The following is a 16264-nucleotide window of genomic DNA, read 5'->3' as shown; positions in this document are numbered from 1 at the left end:
CTTGGGGCAATTCTTGCCAAAAGCCTGTTTGTCTGGTGGGAGAGTTACTGACAGCCCTCTAGAGCTTCTAATCTAATGGGAGAGAGAATCTGCATCCTGAAAATTTGTGACTTAATAGTAGGGATATAATCTCTGCCCTTACTGTTCTAATTTTTTTTTGGTTGGGGGGGTGGCAGTGGGTGGGAATTTGGTCCTCATGGTTAGGAGCCTGGTCTGATGGAGACAGCCCTACCCTCCCTCTCTGAAGGTAGAGAAGACTGGTCCTTATTCTGGGGAGCCCTAGTCTGTTGAGGTCACCGTTGATCAAGTCGTGCAAATACAAGCAGTTTTATCCTGGGGCAATGGAGAGTGACTGGCAAAGCATGGGTCCTGGTAGGCTTTTCAGAGGAGAGGGGCACTGGAACTTGCTGGAAGATAGCAGGAGGAGTCTGTGGGTCCAGTGAATGAGGTCTAGTGGGGAACCTAGGACCTGTGAGGTCTTGGGACCTTCACACTAAAGACCATTGACAGCCACAGCAAATTCCTGAGCTGGGTAATGCAGAGAGTCTGAGAGAGCTGTGGAAGTCATGGGCAATAGGAAGAATTGCCTTGGAGGACTGGATTCTCATCCTTGGGTAAGTCACTGGGCCTTATTTTTCCCACCTGTGCAGTGGGGCAAGGGTGAGATTGCTCTCCAGCTCTAAAATCAAATGGCCAACTTTTAGCTCAAGAGTTGGGAGACCAGTAAGATCATCCACGTCCCTGAGACTCAGATTCCCTTGGGTTGGGTTGGGGAGAAGCCTGGAAGGACGAGAGTTCTGTCCAGCTGTTCAACAAAGGCTAACAGTTAGGGGCCTTAGGGATATTCACCAGTTGGAATGGGAGTCCCCAGAGGCCCACTGATTGCAACTAATGAGAAAATCCACCCTCCATCCCCCTCTGGTCTGCATTGGTTCCAGGCCCGTAAATCCACCCCCCTGGGGCCAGCTGGGAAGGAGTCTGGACAGCTGGGGGTAGGGTGGTACCTCAGCAGGCAGATGAGAGATGGCACCAGTGCCAGCAGTGCCTCACTGTCTTGGAGCTGCTGTCTGTTCCCCTGTTCAAGCTGAGACTCCTTATCTGTGCTTTCCAGGACCATCAACATGGGCAGAACCATGGGCATCCAGTGGCTTTTACTGCTAACTGCTATTTACTGGGGATGGAGCCTTCAGTCTTCCTGGTGAGTACCCCCATATACCCTTTCTATCTATCCTCTTCTGGGGGGCTCTCATAGCCCCTCTTCTGGCTGACCAGAGAAGGGAAGAAGGTGACAAGAGAAGAAGAGACAGAAGGTAGTGTACCCAGGAAAATCTTGCAATGTGAGCACAGCCATCACTAGCCCCAATCCTAAATTGTCTGAAAGGCTTGAGGCACCGATGAGTTTGGAGGCAGGAGCATGACAGGATAACCTTCAAGGGACTTCTGGCTTTGCCCCTCTATCCTCTTCTAGGATGTTGTCTTTGTCTACTCCATCTTGTCTATCATCCCATCTGTGTCTCCCTTGCTGTCTATCCTTCCCATCTGGGCCTGGCCAAGAGCTTGGGGGTCCAGCAAACTAGTTCCCTCCAAGATGGCCCAGAACTGGGGACCCAAGATCTTGGACCCCTGCTGCCATCCCCTGCCCTCCCCCAACAAAGAACAACTGCCACCTCCAATGCCTCACCGAGCCTGAAGAAGGAGTACAGCCCTGGACACTGAGCTCCTAGGACAGTATGAAGGTAGATATTGGGAAGGGGCAGGACATTGCACATCTCATCACTCCCACAAGTCCATAGCTTTTGCAAGGGAGAAGTATCCTTGGCAAAGCACTCAGGAAGCAGGTACCAGTCTTGGCGAGAGGAGAAGGGGACAGTCATTACCAACAACAGGTTCTATTCATTAAGCACCTACTATATGCTAAGAACCGTGCTAAGTGCTTTACAGGTGTTGTCTCATTTAACCCCCATGACCATCAGTGACCATTATCATCCCTGTTGTAGAGTTGAGGATACTGAGACTCATGGACGTGAAGTGATCTGTCCCCTATCACAGAGCTGGGATTCTATGCCAGGTCTGACTTCAGAGGCCAGTCTACACTCCACTGCTTCTCAAAAAAAAATGCTGTGGTCAGGGAACCTCAGTATCATGAAATTGTCAGCTCTTACTAAGTATCACACTTCCAAACAAGATCCCAACAGGGTTTGTGTAGAACTTGATAAGGAGATTCTAACATATATGGAAGAACCAAAGGCAAACAAAAGCCAAGATAATTTTGAAGAGCAAATGGGAGACTCACTCTACCAGATCCTGAGATTTACATGAAAGTAACATGGTGTTGGTACAGTGATAGACAAGCAGACCAATGGGATGAAAGAGCATGGAAGTTGGTCTGGATACATAATGACAGTGTGACAAATCACTGGGGAAAGGATGGACTTTTCCATAAGGCAGCAGGAACAACTGGTTAACCAGATGCGGGAAAAACAAAATCAGATCCGATGGAAACATTTCTCCCTGCAAATAAAACCTTGAGACGCCTGTGGCAAGACATCTCTTCATTACAGCCAGGATTTATGTTGCAAACCCACAGATCACTAGAGTTTAAAGGACTTCTCTGTTCCTCAGTGTTTTGAGGGGACATGGAAGTACCAAGAGGTTTGGGTCTTCCTCAAGATGACACAGCAAGTCAGTAACAGAGCCAGGTCTAGAGCCTTGGTCTACTCTTTCATGCATTCTGGCCAGCTCTCCTGCCCTACTGTGACCCCTCAGCTCTGCACAGAGCTAGAATAAAGTGGAGTGTGGAAGGAGCAGGTGCTGTGTGCGGGCAGAATTGAACACAAGGGTCAGTGCCTCTTCAGACCTAGATTGTGGGATGGACGAGCCTGCTACCTGTGCTGAGTCAACTTCTAGTTTTCTGAATTAGTCCTTTGGCTACTGTGCCAAGGATGCAATGACAGAGCATCAGGTCAAGGACCTATTTCTGCCCTTCGCCCAGGGGAAAGAGGAAGATTTCCAAGGGATCCAGCTCAGGATAGCTGATTTGGGCCTTTCTCTCTAGAGAGAGTGGTTTGGCTCAACCATGAGAAGGAAGCTGTGTTTTTGCAAGTTGGTACAGTGTGTTAGGGGAGACACTGGGCTCCCGAATCTGATGGACCTTGTTTCAAATGCAGTGTCACCACTTCCTGGCTGTGTGACCTTGCACAAACCTCTTCACTTGTCTGAGCCTCAGTTTCTTCATCTGATAAATAGAAATAATAACCCTTGGGGTGCCTAGGTGGCTCAGTTGGTTAAGCATCCAACTCCTGATTTTGGCTTAGGTCATGATCTCATAGTTTGTGAGTTCAAGCCCCACATCAGGCTCTGCGCTAACAGTGCCCAGCCTGCTTGGGATTCTCTGTCTCCCTCTCTCTGACCATCCCCCGCTTGCTCTCTCTCTCTCTCTCTCAAAGTAAATAGACATTAAAAAAAATTTTTTTTAAGAAATAATAATCCTTACCTCAGGTTCTTTGTCAGGATTCACCATACCAATGCTCGTGCATTGAAGCAGGGCCTTACTTGGACAAGGTGAAATTGAATGATGTCAAAGCTATCCTGGACTGCTATTGCACTAAATAAAGCACTTGGTTTGCAATTAGGGTTCACATTATACCAAAATATTGTTGGGGTGCCTGGTTGGCTCAGTTGGTTAAGCATCTGACTCTTGATCTCAGGGTCATGAGTTCAAGCCCTGTGTTGGGCTCTGCACTGGGTGTTGGAACCTTCTTAAAAAATAACATATATCTTTCAATATTAGAACCATATTCAATGCAGTAGGAAACTCACACCAAAAAAGGCAGCCAGATACCAAAGACAAAATGCAATGGCAGATTTCTGCCTTTTGCTATCTCTAGAGGAGTCACTGAGGGGCACCTGGGTGGCTCAGTCGGTTGAGAGTCTGACTTTGGCTCAGGTCATGATCTCATGGTTGTGAGTTTGAGCCCTGCGTCAAGCTCTATGTGTACAGCTCAGAGCCTGGAGCCTGCTCCCGATTCTATGTCCTCCTCTCTCTCTGCCCCTCTCCCGCTCATGCTCTGTCTCTGTCTCTGAAAAAGGAATGTTAAAAAAAAAAAAAAATTAGAGTGGTTATTGAGCAGAAGACATAGTTGCCAGCACTAGTTAAATTCATGAGTTAAGATGGGGTGCCTGGGTGCTCAGTCAGTTAAGCATCCGACTTTGGCTAAGGTCATGATTTCACGGTTCGTGAGTTTGAGCCCTGCTTTGGGCTCTATGCTGTCAACTCAGAGCCTGGAGCCTGCTTTGGATTCTGTGTCTCCCTCTTCTCTCTGCCCCTCCCCCACTTGCTTTCTCTCTCTCTCTCTCTCTCTCTCTCTCTCTCTCTCAAAAATAAAAATAAAACATTTAAAAAATAAGATGAATTAAGATCATGCATCAGTTAATATGTGTTAGCACAGAGCTGGCACATAAATGAATGTGAGGCAGTAATAATGTAGTTGGTGCTGATATTATTTTTATTGAATCTTCTTTTTTTTTAATTTTTTTTTTATGTTATATCTGAGAGAGAGAGACAGAGAGATCAGGGGAGGTGCGGAGAGACGGAGACAGAATCTGAAACAGGCTCTAGGCTCTGAGCTGTTAGCACAGAGCCTGACATGGGGCTTGAACTCACAAGCAGTGACATCATGACCTGAGCCAAAGTCAGACGCTTAACCGACTAAGCCACCTAGGTGCCCCTTTATTGAATCTTCTAATAAAGATACTTGGTTAAGAGGCACCTGGGTGGCTCAGTCGGTTAAGCATCCGACTTTGGCTCAGGTCAGATCTCATGATTCATAAGTTTGAGCCCCACATCGGGCTGTGTGCTGACAGCTTGGAGCCTGGAGCCTGCTTCAGATTCTGTCTCCCTCTCTTCCCCTGCTCATGCTCTCTCTTTCTCTCTCAAAAATAAACATTAACAATTTTTTTAAAAAAAGATACTTGGTTAAGTGAGAACATTTGAAAAGAACTCTGGATTGGTGGAGAGAATAGGTGCATTGGATTCTTTTTGTTTGTTTCTTTGTTTACAGGCATTATTACAACCCAGGGGGTTGAATCAAATATAGCAGACTCCACAAAAGTCTCTCTGCCTAAGGGACCTACAGTATCCTCATTGACAACCTCAGCTCTATCCAGCAATGGGAGAGACAACAGACAAGTACCCAGCTGAAGGGGGAGTAGCTGATGACAGCTACTATGCCTACTCGGGTGAGTCTGAACAACTCGTGTCTGTACAGTAAAGAAGAGGTGGGGGCCAGAGTGGACATCAGAACTCTGTGAAGTCCCAGACAAATGAGTGTCCAAAGGCCATGGGAGGGCCAGTGAGATTTGGTCAGACATTGGCCTCTAAAGAGTCCACTGGGGTAGAGGTGATTTCTAGTAAGAGGCTAGGTAGCTGAGCACATGAGGTTGTTGTAGTAAGTTCAGGCTGCTGTAACAAAATACCAGACCCGGTGGCTTACAAACAACAGAATTTTACTTCTCACAGTTCTGGAGGCTCACAGTCCAAGGTCAAGGCACGGGCAGATTAAGTATCTGATAAGAGCCCACTTCCTGGTTCATAGACAGCTATCTTCTCTATAGTGCAAGGGGCAAGGGAGTTCTGTGAGGTCTCTTTTCTGGGTTGGGCGGGGAGGGTAGAGAGAAAGGGAGGGAGAGAGAAAATATTTTCTTTAATATTTTTTATTTATTTTGAGAGAGAGAGAGAGAGAGAGAGAGAGAGAGAGAGAAGGAGAATCCCAAACAGGCTTTCTGATGTCAGGGTGGAGCCTGATGTGGGGCTCGATTTCACAAATCATGAGATCATGACCTGCATGTAAATCAAGAGTCAGCTGCTTAACTGACTGAGCCACCCAGGTGTCCCCTGGGGTCTCTTTTATAGGGGCACTAATCCCATCCATAAAGGCTCCATGTGCATGATATAATCACCCCCAAAGCCTCCCCTCCTAATACCGTTGTATTAGGTGTTAGGATTTAACATATGGATTGCTGGGGGTGGGGGGGAAGCATAAAAATTCACTCCGTATCAGAGATAGAATGGATAATTCATCAGCTCCCAGGACCCCAATACTGTCCAGAGAATGAATCTTCCCAGAGGAAGGAACTGATGATCCATGAAAGACAAAGGCTGTAGCCCCCAGAAGAAGCCAGGAGGGGCTAGATAGTTGTTGGGACAAGACCAGTGTGACAGATACTACAGAGAGGCTGAGTTCACAGGGCTTCCCTCACGTGGCACAACTAACTCCCAGACTCACCCTCTGGCAGGGCAGAAGCTGGGTCCTAGGAATCAAAAACATGATGGTATCCCCCAAATCTATGTCCCCCATAGTCAAAATAATTCTAACTCCCAAACCTTTCAATTTTATAAAATTCTTATTTTCCTAAAATGACTACTCTGCTTTTTAAAATCTCAAACTCAGGGGCACCTGGGTGGCTTAGTCGGTTAAAGGTCCAACTTTGACTCAGGTCATGATCTCACGGCTCGTGAGTTCAAGCCCAGCGTCAGGCTCTGTGCTGACAGCTGGGAGCCTGGAGCCTGCTTGGGATTCTGTGTTTCCTTCTCTCTGCCCCTCCCCACTCATATTCTCTCTCTCTCTCTCTCTCTCTCTCTCTCCCTCTCAAAATAAATTAACATTAAAAAATTCCAAATATCAAATTACTTCAAAAAATACTTCTTTAGCATTCCTCTTCTGGTCTCTGGATAATCTAGCCTTGGGATGAAGTTTCCATTACATTCACAGCTAGGCAGTGTTTAACTTACAGGCCAGTATTTCTCAGACTGTGTTTTGTGGGACACCAGTGCTTTGGGATTTCAATACACTACACATTACATTACAATACATTACACAAAAAAAGGGTGGTGTTCTGTTGTTAAATATATTGGAGGAAATAGTGGATTAAACAAAATGGTTTCTTGACTCGGGACTTTTTAGAGCCTTTAATATTGCACCATCTACCATGACTCCCTTAAAAATCAGATTTTGAGGGGCGCCTGGGTGGTGGCTCAGTCGGTTGAGTGCCGACTTCGGCTCAGGTCACGATCTCGCGGTCCGTGAGTTCGAGCCCCGCATCGGGCCCCTGTGCTGACAGCTCGGAGCCCGGAGCCTGTTTCAGATTCTGTGTCTCCCTCTCTCTGACCCTCCCCCATTCATGCTCTGTCTCTCTCTGTCTCAAAAATAAATAAACGTTAAAAAAAAAATTTTTTTTAAATCAGATTTTGAAAGCAGATTATAGTATGCATTTCCCAAGATTATCTGTCCCCAGAATCCTCATTCTGAGGAACATTTATGCAGCACCTTGGAATACACCCGGCTACAGAGGAGAGGAATTCAGATGAGAGTAGAGCAGTGTTGGGCAGGCAGAAGTGACTGGGGTGACAAGTCCAACCCAGGGGGTTTTAGCCAAGCCCCGAGTAGGTGCTGGCTCATTAGAAGGTTGTCCCGTGTCAACAAATTGTCTTGGTGAGACCAGGATAGTGTGCTCACTTGTGAAATACTGTGTGTATCCCTCCACAGAAGTTATGAAGCATACTATTGTGTTTTCATGCACTAAGGATGAGACAGCTTTTCTTTTTGTGATAATTTTTTTCCAGGTTACTAAGAACATAAAGTCTGCAAGATAGACTGTCTGGGTTTGAACTGTGCCTCATTTTCTTCTGCCGGGGTTAAGAGCACATTTACTGCATAGCATTCATGTTTGAGGGTTAGCTGTTATCAATATTATTATTTGGCATTCTGTATCACAATATACTATTGATTGCAATAGCAGAAAGTTATGTGGCTGACTTAACCCCCACCTTGCCCCGTCTCACACACCTGCCCTTAAATTGTAACCCATCCCTCTGACCAAATATGCCTGCCAAAACAGAAACAGTGAACTTATTTAAGAAGGAAAGGGGGTGGGGCGCCTGGGTGGCTCAGTTGGTTGGGCGGCCGACTGCGGCTCAGGTCATGATCTCTCAGTTTGTGAGTTCAAGCCCCACGTCGGGCTCTGTGCTGACAGCTCGGAGCCTGGAGCCTGCTTCCGATTCTGTGTCTACCCCTCCCCTGCTCACGCTCTGTGAGCAGGGGAGGGAAAGACACAATAATAAATAAATGTTAAAAAAAAAAAAAAAAGGAAAGGGGGTAAAGTCTTTAAATTCAAAATAATAAAACAAGTCCAGAAATATTTTACACTGATATCTCCATTACATTTTGCTTTTTAATGACTTTTAAACAGGTCATCTCAAATTCAGTAGAAAGTGTGGAAAAAGCAGGTACAGAAAGGAGGGAAGGGTTGAGTATCAGCTTCTCATTCATCACCCAAAAAAAGGTATCAGGACACAGTGTGTTGCAAGTGGCAGAAAACCTATTCCCAATTGGCTTGAGCAAAATAAATAATAAATAAAATTGAAACCATGAAATAAAACAGAATTTGTTGGCTCATGAGACTAAAAAGTCCTGAAGAGGGCTTGAAAACACCCCAGCCTCCTGCTCCTGGCTCCCAAAGGCGCTCGCTCCCCTCTCTCAGGGTTGTCTCTTCATTTTTTTTTTTTTTAAGATTTTATTTTCGGGAAGGCACCTGGGAGGCTCAGTCAGCTGAATATCTGACTCTTGAATTCAGCTCAGGTCATGATCCCAGGGTCATGGGATCAAGCCCTATGTCGTCTCTGTGCTGAGCACAGAGCCTGCTTGAGATTCTCTCTCTCTCTCTCTCTCTCTCTCTCTCTCTCTCTCTCTCTCCCTCCCTCCCTCCCTCCTCCCTCCCTCCCTCTGCCCCTTCCCCAGCTCTGTTTCTCTCTAAAATAAGAAAAAAATTAAGTTTTTTTTTAAGGTTATTTGTTTTGAGAGAGAGTGAGAGAGCAGGCTCACAAGCAGGGGAGGGGCAGAGAAAGAAGGAGAGAGATATACCCCAGGCAGGTTCCGCCCTGTCAGTGTGGAGCCTGACCTGGGGCTCGATCTCAGGAACTGTGAGATCACGACCTAAGCTGAAATCAACTGTCAGACGCTTAACCAACTGAGCCACCTAGGCACCCCAAAAAGATTTCATTTTTAAGTAATCTCTACACTCAACGTGGGACTCGAACTCACAACTCCGAGATCAAGTCACATGTTCCACCAACTGAGCCAGCCAAGCACCCCAGTGTTGTCTCTTCAGATTCGACCTTTATAAGACAGGAGCCTTGATTCAAGCAGTGTAAGCCCTTCAAAATCCCCAAGGCCCAGGCTACCTGTTGGAATGTGAGGGAAATCAAAGAACAAAACAAATTAGCATCTCTAAAAATAATCTTGCAAGACAAGTGACAGAAACCAACTGTTTGGTTGGGCTGCTCAGGGAAGACAGGAGAATTTATTATAAGGTGTCTCCTGGAGGCCACGGATAGGCTCCAAGCAGGTTCTCCAGGGTCTAGGACTTGGGACTGTCAAAGTGGCAGGAACCAGGGAGTTGCCTCTCGTCTCATTCTGCACCTACACCTACTTTGTTCCTTTCTCCACACACTGGCTCCCCTGCCTCTTAGCACGCATGACCGAGAACTGCTGTCTCAGAATCTCAAGCTTTATATCACCTTCTTTTAGGCTCAGCTCCTGGGAAAGAGACTGTGAGTGGATCAGTTGAGGCCAGGGATCAGGGTCTCCCAGGGCCATCATGATATAAGGGTCTCACCTCCCGTGAGGGGAGTCTTTGTTTAAGGGAGTCATTGTGGGTTAGGCTAATACACCCACAATGTCTCTTCTACCCAGATTAGAACTAGTACCCTTTCCTATGGCATCATCCCAGAAGCCCTTGCACTGGCTCTTGTCCTCCTGCAGAACTGTCCCTAGTGTTGGTGGCCCTGCACTGCCAGCCACAGACAATTGAGGTGGTTCTTAGCAGCTGCTTCCTGAAGACTTACCGCCGGATCCTTAGGGAACGCACCTTCTCAGGATGTCCCAGTGTCAGCAAGATAGAGGAGGATCACCGTGTGCAGGTCTTCGTGCTGGAGAAGAAGGAGGGTACTTGTGGACTCTGCCTCTCTGTAAGCAAGCTGGGACGGGCTACCTGTTAAGAATGGGGGAGTGTCTAGGGGAGGAGTGGGGTGCAGGGAGGACTGAGAAATGGGTGATTGGGCACCAGTTGTGACTTTATATCCATCTGACTGAGGAATAATTCTCTGGAATAGAGTCAAGTCTTAGCTATCAGACCAGTCTTTTTTGGGGAAAAGACCATGTTGTCCCCCATCAGACTGGGAATGTCCTTATAAATGACGCCATGTTTGATGGATTGAGATATTGGTTTCCAAACTTGACAGCCACAAAAACCCTTTAAAACAAGAGCAACTGCAATCACAACCAATATTTATTGGTTTCTTGCCATGTGCTGTGGGTCAAAATCTTTTTTTATGCCCTATCCTTAAAGCTTCACGATAATCCTGTGAAGTTCCCATTTTACGGATGAACAATCTAAGGCTCCGAGAAGTAGAGGGATTTTTCCCAAGTCACACAATTAGTTACTAACAGGGCTGGTTTGTGCTCCTAACTGCTCACTGATGCTGTCACCTCCTTTCTTTGGAAGAGATCTTACATAAAAGCCAAATGTAAAAACAGGAGAGCTCTGATTGAATAGGGGAGGAGAAAGGGTGACTTCTGCTAAACCAGCTCCCCAGTGTGTAGACGGGCTTCCTGTCCCTTCAAGGGAGGTTCTGGGGCTCCTGGAATCAGTTTGAAAACCAGAGTTTGTCCTAAAGGGATCATTTAGTTCTTCTCAGTGTCTACCATTATCTCTGCTTCTGCCACCCAGAGAGTCATGGGGTGTCTTGCTTAAGGTCATGGACAGAATTGGCAGTTTCAGTGTACACTAACTTAAGTCCACTGCTCTGCCCCCAGAACTCTCTATCGGTGTTCTTTTTAATAAACTGCCTTGTTCATAGCAACAAAAAACATCATTTTGATTTTCTTAGAGAAAACAATAAAATACCAAAAAGATATCCAAATCTTGGGATAGGGACCAGGAGTTGGCAATTTTAACCACAGACTCCAGTGATTCCTTACCTATTTTCCAAGAGAAAATGCACACTGAAATTTAAGAGCCACTGGCACAGAGGTTAAGAACATGGGCTCTGGGATCAGAGAGATGTTACATTCTGGCTCTGTTACTTGCTTTGGGCTAGTCTTTTAACTTTCTAATCCTCGGTTTGCTCTTCTGTAAAATAGGAACTAATAACTAATAACCCTCCTCAGAGAGTTGTGGTCAGGTCCCAGTGCCTGACGTACAGCTCATGCTCAGTAAACTTGGCCCATTACTTTTAGTTCAATAAACAACTTGCAGCCAATGAAGATGGGAGGTGTCTCCCCTGGAGATTTGAAGGTAATGGCCGCCTCCCTGTTTCTTCCTAGACCAACCTTTATTCTCTGGAGATGCCTCTTCTGCAGGTTCACCCTGCCTTCATCAATACTGCCTCCACAATGCTCAGCTTCAGTCCAACCCAGAGGTCTTCCCGTGAGTTCTTTTCTGTCAACTGCCTCTTGGGCTGGGCTCTGCAAAGCTTCCTGGGTTCTCATTGCTACCTCTAATCCAGGCAAAAGGAGTCAATACTCTGAAGATGTTGGCCCCCTATGCCCAACCACCAATCATAGGCACCTCTTAGATTGAAACTCAAAGCATTTGTGGAAGAAAGAAAATGCTCCAATGGTGAGCACTGGATGTGGTATGCAAGCGATGAACCATGGGAATCTTCCCCAAAAACCAAGAGCACACTTTACACACTGTATATTAGCCAATTTGACAATAAATTATATTTTAATTAATTAATTGAAAGTACGTAATATAACAATAGAAAGTCTAGGTTGAAATATATGAGATCACAAAACAAAAAAACGAAAGAAAATGCTCCCATGAAGTAATGCATTATGGGTCCTTTATGTAAATTACCATGAGGTAGGTTGGCTTGGATGGCTTCAATGGTCCTAGGTGGCCCCTTATTTTTCAGAAAGTCCAGGAGGAACATTAGCAGATTTGCTCCTCCTGTCCCCTTATTTACTATGGCTACCAATGTTCAGTGACCTTGGGTGCAAGGCAGAAGGTGAGTGACTGTCCCTCCCTCTGCAGTTTCATGGTGAGAGTCTCACTCTGGTCACTCTCCAGATATGCCACCATCCCTGTTCTGTGCACTGGGGATGTCATCATCATCCTGGGCATCTTCATGGACCCTCAGCTCTCATCTGTACTTGAGAACAGACCATTTCCTCTTGGCAAACGTCTCTATATGGTTTTCGGAGTCATAAGCATTGATCCAGACAGATTTGCCCTGGTGGCCAATGAGGCCTTTGCCAGATGATGATCTCCAGGACTGGTACTATTAAGTCCATCTACCACTTTGTGAAGGAGAGGTGTCTGTCAGGCCACAGTAACTTCCTACCAATGCCACACTAGCTCTTGGTCTATGGCTTGTGCTGAGTGCGTTTGTTCCCATGAGCACAGATCCTGTCTCTTTCGTCTGTATCCTGGGTACATAAACACTGGGAGAAAGTAAAGTACTGGGTGAATGTTTGTTGAATGAATGCAAGTATTGTCATTCCCATTTTGCAGATGAGTAAACTAGGGCACAAGGAGATTAAAGCCTGTCCAAGATTACAGCCAATAACATTCATTCCTTTTACTTTTTCTTCAAATATTAAGGGCCTACAATGATAAATGTAAAAAACCAAAACCCAAACTGACATTTCAAAGTGCTACACACTATGCAATATACCTGACATGCATTACATTTAATAGCTAATACTGACACAGCATTTACCCCATGCCAGGCATGTTCAAATTACTTCACGTATATTAATTCCTTTAAGCCTCACAACACACTGTATAAGATAGTTGCATTTTTATTCCCATTTTATAGATGGAGAAACTGAGGCTCAGTTCACACAACTGGTAGACCTTTCTCGGTGCTGGGAAGGCCAGGTCCTTTACCTTTAACAGCTTGTGGTCAGAAGAACAAGCTGAGTCTCCTGACTTCTAGGTTGTATTTCATTAATATTAACAGATCTTCACAGAGCACAGTGAATCATTCATTAACTCACTGATTCCTGAAAATAGGCCTAGGAAGTATTATTTCCCCCCGCTTTACAGATGAGGGGATTAGAGTGGGTTCAGAGAGTTGAAATTACCTGACCAAGGGCACGCCGTTGGTCTATTCACACTTTAGAGTCCGGGTTCTGAAATACCACCAAATCTGTCCTAGCATGTAATTCTTCCTTTGTCAGGAGGAAATAGAACCTAGTGATTAAAGGTATGGGCGGGCACAGCAGCCAGGCTGCTCCCTGAAGAAACTTGAGCAACCTAATTAACCTTTCTGAACCTCAGTTTCCTTATCTCCTTAAAAAGGAAAGGGTCTGTCAAGGTGGTACCTAGAATGGACTTATTGATGGTGAGCTTGAGCCCCAGAATAAAGACCATGGAGTAAAAAGACTAAATGAGCTTTGAGGAGTACAAGAGACAGAGATCAGACAGGTGACTCCCTAATGCCCAAAGGAGGTGGCATCTGTGTGGACAGGTAACTCAGTGGGTAAGTAATTTGCTGTCCCTTAGGCTTTTGCATTGGCTGGTTTCTCTTCCTACAAACCCTCAACTGAGATACCCATAGGGAAAACTGTCATCTCCTTCAAGTCTTTGATAAAATGTTACCATTTCAAGGAAGCCTACTGGCCCATGCTATTTAAAATTGCAACTACTCTCCCCTCATCCATTCTAGATCAGTTTCTTTCTTCTGTGTATCACCTCCTAACTATATGTTATATTACATGAGATAATTTGCTTTTTAAAAAATTAAATTATTTACTGTCTGCCCTTAACCACAAGAGAATAGGAGGTTTTGGTCTGTTTTGTTCACTCATGTTCCCTAATTCTCCCAAGGAACTAGGACCTAGAACAGAACCTGTATATAGTAAGAATTTCCTTCCACCATGGAGTCTATAGCACAGGCCGATCCAAATATTACTAGTTATAGTGAAGCATTTACATTTAGGTTATTGTCACCTCAAAAAAGTCACCATGACAATAGCATGGACAGTTCAGACCATTGGCTCCTAATCCCTTAGCTCAGAATTTTCTATGTCTATCAGAGTTTGCCACTAATCCCTACATTGCCATCAATAACTGAAGTTTCTTTTTTCAACTTGGAACAATTATTGCTAAATAAGTGATCACTGATAAACTATGCCCAGTCAAGCAAAAAATTATTGAAAGGAGAGAGCCTTAGAAAAACAAAACTAAGACAACGAAAACTAAAAGATCATCTTTCCATGAATTACCCCTAACACACCATCAAAATAATGGTGAAGAGAAGAGAAGAAGAAATAAAAACATAGTAGGAATGAAAAGATGGAAAGAAAGAAAGAAAGAAAGAAAGAAAGAAAGAAAGAAAGAAAGAAAAAGAAAGGGAAGAAAGAAATGGAGGGAAGAAAGGAGTCGGAGGAGAGAAAGGGGAAGAGGCAAAAGTATATAAAGTATATAGGATTGATGTGAAGATGAAATCAAATAATGCACGTAAAGTTCTCAGTACGACACGCAGCGTTCACAAACAGCACAAGCGAAAAGGGGGAAATCAGTATTTGTCCGTCCACACCGCTGGCCCAAGCCAGGACTCCTAACAGTCAACGACTGCAGCCTCTTTCCACAGCTGCCCAGTCAGCAACCGGCTGCTAGGAGGCCTGCGGGTCAACGGGGCCTCTCTGCAGGTGACGCGGGCCTTCAACCTGTTCCACTTCGTGACCAGCGACACGTTCTACTTACGCAGCAGAGTGACCCTGTGTGACGAGCGGGAGGGACACCCCTGCCAGCCGGTGAGCTGGCAGCCCTGGGGGATCCTGGCAGTTTCCTTAGCCTACGCCTGGCGCCGGTGGAGGCGGCCCACTGGTGCCAGACACGTCGCAATACACCAATGCTGCCATCCTGGGGGCGGGACTAAGGCGGGGCCTGGAGGATGACGGTGTTGGGGATTGGCCTATCCTGCCGGGGGCAGGAACCGGAGGCGGGGCTTGTGTTGCAAGGGACCAGTGGTTGACCTAAGGGGCGGGATTTGGGGGAACACACCTGGCTCCCCGGAGTCTCGCGCAAATGCCCGCCCTTGCTGGGGCGGGGAGGGACCTCGCTACCCTCAGGCTTGCATGTCCCCCGCCGACCTGTAGGCAGAAGAGTTCGCCTGGGAGAAATCGAGCCTGGGAGATTCCGATGCAAGGGCGCCTGAAGACCGGCGCTGGCTGGGTGGTGTTCGGAGCCCATCCGGATTAGCGGTAACTGGGTCATTTCGGGGCCTCTCTGACTCCTCTTGCAAAGCATCCCACTGACCTGCTCTGAGACCCCTCCTACCTTCATGTCCTCACACTCCTCTCTTAATCCAGGTCCATATCCTCCCCAAACCTATATCCTCTTCAGCTTCTCCTCTGCTCAGGAAGGGTCCCCTCTCCTCACGGATCATGTTCTCATTCAGTTTCTACTCCTCTCCTCCCACCCCCACCTTTCCCGCCACACCAGCTCACTCTTCTTGTAGTCTTTTTGTCCCTTGTGCCAGCCTACTTTTGTGTATCTTCCTTGCTGGTCTGGAACAGTCTCTCCTTTCATAACAGTCCTCCAAAACTCCGACCCTCATGGAGAAGCCTATCTTAGTAAGTCCGTTCTTACTAGAGGCAGAAGACTCATCATCACACCATTGTGAGGACCTGCTTCAACAAAGGGTCAGCCCTCTTGCCCAATCTTGATGCAACCATGGGAATCCTGTCAGAATGTTTCCTGGAGTTCAATCTTTTTTTCTATGTGGTTTGAGTTCAATGCCTCCAGCAGCACGTGTTTGGCAGATTGGTACACAGAGATTGGTGTGAAATTCTGGCGGGTGCACCAGGGTCTGGGGGGGTGCACACTGGGTTCTGACTGGTGCTGGTCTTGGATCCTATCTCTGCTCATCTCTGTGTGACTTGGGAAAAGTCAGTTACCCAGTTAGAGTCTCAGATTCCTCAGCAGTACACAGCAGAGTTGTCATTGGGGGTTGTTGGTACTTACAGTTAGAGCTTTACACTTTGTCAGAACCTGAGACTAGACAGAAATGACTTAGAGTAGGGGGTTAGGGTCAGGCAGGTAATAAGTGAGAGGAGATGAGTGGGGTCCACATTGAACTAGAGTACGTTTCATCCCTGTACTCAATCTCTCACCCCCAAGGGAGGGACTGTCGGGACAGTGGGAAACCTTTGTTGAAAGAATGCATGAGTGGGTTACTAAATAATTCCCCAAA

At 46.3% G+C, this 16264-nt stretch overlaps 1 protein-coding gene and 1 long non-coding RNA gene across 2 annotated transcripts in view; one reads left to right on the top strand and one right to left on the bottom strand.

The window, feature by feature from the left end:
* Positions 1–11755: 11755 nt before the first annotated feature.
* LOC131505226 (uncharacterized) lies at positions 11756–15057 on the bottom strand. The gene is made up of 2 exons (XR_009258320.1): positions 14773–15057; positions 11756–12503 (listed from the first exon to the last, which is right to left on the bottom strand). It is a non-coding gene; the product is annotated as an uncharacterized LOC131505226 (long non-coding RNA).
* Positions 15058–15154: 97 nt separating this feature from the next.
* Positions 15155–16264, top strand: part of CEP85 (centrosomal protein 85) — a 36164-nt gene continuing 35054 nt past the window's right edge. The window contains exon 1 of the mRNA XM_058718516.1: positions 15155–15272. The gene's annotated coding sequence lies outside the window, so the exon portion shown is untranslated. The remainder of the gene's footprint in view (positions 15273–16264) is intronic.

The sequence above is a fragment of the Neofelis nebulosa genome, chromosome 2 (genome assembly GCF_028018385.1).
Source record: "Neofelis nebulosa isolate mNeoNeb1 chromosome 2, mNeoNeb1.pri, whole genome shotgun sequence".
NCBI classification, from domain to species: domain Eukaryota; kingdom Metazoa; phylum Chordata; class Mammalia; order Carnivora; family Felidae; genus Neofelis; species Neofelis nebulosa.
This window is presented reverse-complemented; position numbering and strand designations above follow the sequence as displayed.